Below are 6,494 nucleotides of genomic sequence, written 5' to 3'. Positions count from 1 at the left end.
TTATTTAGCTTGTGCACCCTTCTGCCTCCACCATCCCTTAACAGACACACACTGGTGGGGCTTAGCTAAGTTGTCACCAAATTTTGGAGACTTCCTTGGTATGGCAGAAACTGATGGCTTTTTAGGGAAGAATGGGATTGACTGTAGCCCCCGTCACTCTGATAAGCCTTACCTTTCAACTAGATGGACCATAATTCAGTGGTACAGAAAATGCTTTGAATGATGCAGGAGGTCCAGTTAAAATGATCTGGATGCAGGTGATGGGAAAGACTTCTGCCAGTCAAAGCAGACACTGCTATGGTAAATGGTACTCCGGCAGGGCCGTCTTAAGCATATCCGGCGCTGTGGTGCAAAGATCCCCATTTCCCACATCATACATTCAACACACATTTAAAGCACATGATTTCCCCCAGAGAATCCTGGAAACTGTAGCTTCCCACTCACAGAGCTACACTTCCCAGGATTCTCTAGAGAAAGCCATGTGCTTTAAATGTGTGGTCTAGAACTGGTGTCAGCGGCTGAACATCTGCTTCACATGTGAAAGGTCCCTGGTTCAGTCCCTGGCATCTCCAGATATGCTGGGACAGGACCGTGTAAAAACCCCAGAGGGCTGTTGTCAGTCAGTGTAGACACTATGGAGCTAGGTAGGCCAGTGATCCAACTCTGGTTAAGTTATCTCTCTATAAAAGTAGCATTTCATTTCCTCAGGTCATGTGTCCGCTGTTAAACTGGCATTGTGGAGGAGGTTGTCCTATATAATGGACAGGGGGAGGGGGGATTCTCCTTTATGGAAAAAAATAGGTGTCAGGGAACTGCCACCGGCTCAGAGACGAGAGATGGAAGGGCAGTTGTGCTATAGGGAGCCTCCGAAAATCTTGCGAAGCAGTTCCTCTTCCAGCAAGGAGGAAAGCCCCACCTCCAGTGGAGAAGAGGTGCAAGGACCAGAGGATGCTAGGGAGAGCCTTAACACCGAGCCTGAGCAAGCCGGAGAGGCAGGGAGCACGCCCTTGCCCTTGCCCATCCTGTGCAGTAGTCTTCAGCGCAGGGAGGGGCAGAAAAGGCTGGGGGTGATGAGACTTTTATGCTGGGGGAGGTACAAAAACAGACCACTCCCGGATTCTGCTAGCAATTGAGCCAGAAACTTCTCCCGGTTTCTCGCCCCAGGAGCATGTGCTGAGCGGGGCTTTGCTAGGGAAAGGGGTGCTAGGGCAGAGATACGGTGTTGGGAGAGCCCTTGATCTTGGTGTAGAAAGTTAAATCCGCTGGAAGTGGGGAAAGGGCAAGGCTGCTTAGTTTGGAGATCACAATTTACAGCGAACCGAGGAAGGAAACACGGTCCTAGCGCCTCCTACGAGCACTGGAGGCGCGCAGGCACCAAGCCCCCACTCCGTCTTGCTTACATCCCCACTCTCCCCTCCCCGGACTCTCCTCCTGGCACCCTCCACAGCTTGGCGCCCTGGTTCACTGCGCCAAAGCCCCTGTACTCCGGTATGGTCTAGGCTGCTTTGTTGGTTCCTAAAAGTAAAGGGACACCTGACCATTAGGTCCAGTTGCAGACGACTCTGCAGTTGCGGCGCTCATCTCGCTTTATTGGCCGAGGGAGCCGGCGTACAGCTTCTGGGTCATGTGGCCAGCATGACTAAGCCGCTTCTGGCGAACCAGAGCAGCACACGGAAACACCGTTTACCTTCCCGCCGGAGCGGTGCCTATTTATCTACTGGCACTTTGATGTGCTTTCGGACAGTTAGGTTGGCAGGAACAGGGACCGAGCAACGGGAGCTCACCCCATCGTGGGGATTTGAACCGCTGACCTTCTGATCGGCAAGCCCTAGGCTCTGTGGTTTAACCCACAGCACCACCCGCATCCTTGGTTGGTTCCTAGGAGCTACAAAAGCTTCTTAGCATCGTTTGTAAGCAAACACAAATACATCTTCATGTGGCACTGCCAATGTCCCGAGCTAATGAAGGGATCAGAATATTTACCGTATTTTTCACTCTATAACACGCACCCGACCATAACACGCACATAGTTTTTAGAGGAAAACAAGAAAAAAAATATTCTAAATGAAACAGTGGATGTATGATTTTTGTGGTTCGTGCTGTGGCCACAGACGTGATCTGACGGTGAGTTTGGGGTAGCCCAATGCAAAAATCCTGAGGATCCATGTGGATCCATGCTTTGTAACCATGTTTTTGCACCACTGCGGCCCCAGGCAACAGTGGGTGCGTGATTTTTTTGGTGCAAGCTGTAGCCATGGACATGCTATGTTATCTGATGGTGAATTTGGGGTGACCCAGTGCAAAAATCCTGAGGATCCATGTGGATCCGTGCTTTGTAACCACGTTTTAAGTGGGGAGGGAAGGAAAAGCACTCAAGGGACAAGGAGCACGCGTGGGGTGTGTGAAGGATGCTGCTAATAATGCAGAAGAGGGGTTTAAGGGGAGAAGGAACCCCCGTGGGGTGGGTGGAGAAGGATGCTGCTAATAATGCAGGCAAGGGGTATAAGAGGAGAAGGCTCCTCTCCCGCTTTGCTCCTTTAAAGCAAGCAGGCTCTGCTTCTCTCCCACCTCCCCAACTTAGCGAGCTGAAAAACTTTGCTGCTATTTAGCCAGCTGAGTGGGGAGGAGAGAGGGACAGAGAGCCTGCTTGCTTTAAAGAAGCCAGCCGGACAGGAGCTGCTTACTCTCGTGTAAGTGGCTCCTCTCCTCTCCCGCTTTGCTCCTTTAAAGCAAGCTCTCTGTCCCTCTCTCCTCCCCACTCAGCGGCTCTTCTCCCGCTTTGCTGTTTCAAAGCGAGCCACGGAGGAGGGAAGGAAGGCGAACCATGGATCCTCTGCTCACGACTGCAGCAGATCCCCCCCGCCACCCGTAGGTATTCCCTCCATAACACGCACAGACATTTGCGTGGCGAGTTCCCGCCCCCCAACAAGGATAAAGACACGAGACACCATAATTTAAGGTTAAATGGGCAAATTAGGCCACAACTTTATTGAATTCAGGAATGAGAGGCATTGGCTTAGGCATTGGTCCTATCGACTATCCGGCTCCAGCCCATTTGCTGGAGACACGGGAAGGGTTAACACCATAGAGGGGGAGTCTCCTGCTGAGGCACGTCAACTAGGAGCTCCCCCGGGTCACCGCTTGGGGACGTGCCTTTGGCCCACACCTCCATAGGCTTCGGACAGGGCCACGCCCCCCAGAGTCCTTTATCGGACTACCCTTCATTCACTGGGGGGAGGTGATGGCGTTCCTCCCCCCCATCCTCTTAACCCCTTCTTACCAATGCCTAACCGCCAATGCCGAGGAGTTGTGATGAGTTGCTACGAGGTAGGCGAAAAACCAAAAGGCTGCAAATTGCCAACTGGGAAAAATTCCTACCATGCCCCTTGCGGCGACAGACCGAAGTCCATAGCTGTAGGGCTATCGTGGAGTGGGGAGTGGGGTCCGGAGGGAGCACACTTCCCCACCAGCAGGCAGCCACGTCTGCCTGCACGCGTGACCTTAGGGTACAGGGAAACCCCCCCCCCCCAGACAAGCCACAACTGTCTGTACATCGTTCCACCCATGTCTGACCTTTTGCGGTCTCAGAAGTCAGCAGTGTCCTGTCTGTAACATTTTCCTTAGAGACCTTTTGTCTCCTACGTCATACACTGTGCAAGGGGAAAATGACGCTGTGGAACAGGTGCCAAAATAGCTTCGTACCACCCCACAATCTCGAGACGGAAGATGTGTAAAGGTCACAGCCCAAAAATGTATCTGCCTGGCTTGCATATTTGTCTCAATAAAAAGAGGCTCCACAGGAATGGTGGGAGCTCGCTCGCTCGCTTCAGACCACCTGTGCGTAGCTCACATCATGATCAACACCTGTCTCGTGCCTTCACTTCACATAGCAAAGTCAGAAACCTACCTAAAGGGAGGGAGGGTGGGAAAACGTGGGGGCTAGCCGGAAGGAGAGGACGAGCCCGGCCGTGCTGGTCCTAAATAGGGCAGGCCCCGCCCCCCCCCAGCCACCCGATTGGCTGGCTGGGGGAACGACGCGGCCAGAATTCCCCTGCTCTCGCGGGGGCTGAAACCAGCCCCCGCTCACGTGGGGTGGGCGTGAAGCCCGCAACCCCACCTCCTGCTCAGGTTCGGAAGTGGCTTTCCCCTTACTTTCTAGGAGGAAAAAAGTGAGTGTTATGGAGCAAAAAATACGGTATTTTGAGTGAAGAGACCTGAGGTTCAGCATATCTGTGGTTAAAAATAAACCTGTAATGGAAGCGGAGTCACGTCAGACAGTTCTGACTTCACAATAGACCCATTTCACACAAAGGATAGGCTTTGTACCATCTGTTCTAGCACTAAGTGAAAGCCTGTAATTTCCAAAGCTGTATTTCGAGCTTCAAAAGTATCACAAAGGGTTGCAAATGAGGAGGGTACAGTACTTACCACAGGGCAAAACAAAGCAGAGTGCTGATGGCCTGAAGTCATTTCAGATGAGGTAGCATAATCAACAGTTGTTTACAACTCCATAGTTCATGAAAAAATGAATAATTTCGTGGAGACATACAATTTGTCTTTAAGTCGCCAGAAGATTCTCTGCTGCTTTCCATGCAATATTGTAGCACAGCCAGCTATCCCTTTAAAACTGTCTCAGGCATTGCCCTATAACTGGCATTTAAGGTCAGCCTCCCTGACATGGATGGGGAAAACTCAGGCTGGGGGTGGGGCAAATGTGGCCCTCCAAACCTTTATATCTGGCCCACTGAACTCTCCTCAGGCCATAGCCCTCACCTGACTTGCTTCTGAGCTTTTTGTCCAGGCTGGAATGTGTCCCTGAACTTCTGCTTGCTGAGCAGCTCCCCCCCCCCCATCCACAAATATTACTGAAAAGCATTAAAAGTACCCCCTTAATCCTGGCTACACCAATGTTCCCACCCCTGTCTTCTCAGGATATTTCAGGATAGCTCACGCTCCTGCAGCCAATCAGAAGCCGTGCCTTGATTTTCATACAGTTCCAGGAATTGAACAGATTCCCAGAATGCATTCTGTTGGAAAACCAAGGTACCACTGTAGTAATATTTGAACACACCCCCCACCCCCAGTTATTCCCTCCCCCTCTTTCTTCTTTTCCCCACTTTCTCTTTTAGATTTTTTTAATCTTATATAACATATCAATGAGATTGACTGCTGTTGGCTTTTGTTCTCATTACCTAATAAACAGACTGTATGGATAAACTTTTAAAAAACAATTGAAAAAGGGTTTATAGCCAGTGACTACTCAGTTTAGTCCAAATTGTTACAGCAAAGATGTTAGTACAGTGGTACCTCAGGTTATATACGCTTCAGGTTACATACGTTTCAGGTTGCAGACTCCGCTAACCCAGAAATAGTGCTTCAGGTTAAGAACTTTGCTTCAGGTTGAGAACAGAAATCGTGCTCCAGCGGCGTGGCAGCAATGGGAGGCCCCATTAGCTAAAGTGGTGCTTCAGGTTAATAACAGTTTCAGCTTAAGTACGGACCTCCGGAACGAATTACCGGTAAGTACTTAACCCGAGGTACCACTGTACCTGCTTTAGTTTAGACACAGCATTTCTGCCATCTGCTGGGCACCTTCAGAACCACAATTTCATTCAAGCCATCAAAGCAATTGTGCCTGGCAAAGGACGGACAAAGCCGATTCCTGCTTTTAAGCCGTAGCCTGGGTATAACAGTGGGGTTTGTTTGTTTTTTGCCAAGGCTGCAGTCAATATTGTAGACCTGTTTTAAGGGTGAAAATTCCAAATCAGTGGCCGAAGCACCAGGACCGTTGGTAGACCAGCTCTGTGTTACAAAGATGTACCTGCAAACATGAAGGCCGGTAACGTTCATGGTGACATGGTTAAAAATAATGTGTAATAAGAAAGGGGTAGTAAAATTCATGCTTAAAAGATGGTCTGACAATTGGTACCAGAGGAGAAATGGGCCAGAGGAGAAGGCCATGAAGGATTTTTGGACTCTTGCTTGCTTGGAGATTTGTTTGAATGAAGGGTGGCAGAGAAATATAACAAATCTTAAAAAGCGTGTCACCAACATGAAAAGTTTGGAAAGGTCTGTTCTAACCCTCCAGAGCGGATTTGGGGACGGCGTGGGGCAGGGGAAGAGGTGAAAGCCCCACTGCCCTGACCGGAGCCCTTGTGGTGCCTTCCACTTTCTGAAGCAGGTAGCCAAATCTGGCCACTTGAAATTAATTGGCCCAAATTATTTGTGGTAGATTCATTGAAGTCAGTGACCACAAGTAAATTAGACCCATTAATTTTGATGAGTCTGAGTAAAAAACTTAGATGGGAATTCCACAACAACCCAAGCAGATGGGAGAGGTATAAATAAAATTATTATTATTATTATACGTGGATGCCAACAATTTTACTGCTTGTATTGCATATTTACAAAATAGATACCCCATGCACATATCTGCTTTGTTATTTATTGATATTTAACTGAAAGCTTTGTTAATGACTGCTCTGTTTCTCCTA

The sequence above is a fragment of the Podarcis raffonei genome, chromosome 5 (assembly GCF_027172205.1).
Source record: "Podarcis raffonei isolate rPodRaf1 chromosome 5, rPodRaf1.pri, whole genome shotgun sequence".
Lineage (NCBI taxonomy): Eukaryota > Metazoa > Chordata > Lepidosauria > Squamata > Lacertidae > Podarcis > Podarcis raffonei.
This window is presented reverse-complemented; position numbering follows the sequence as displayed.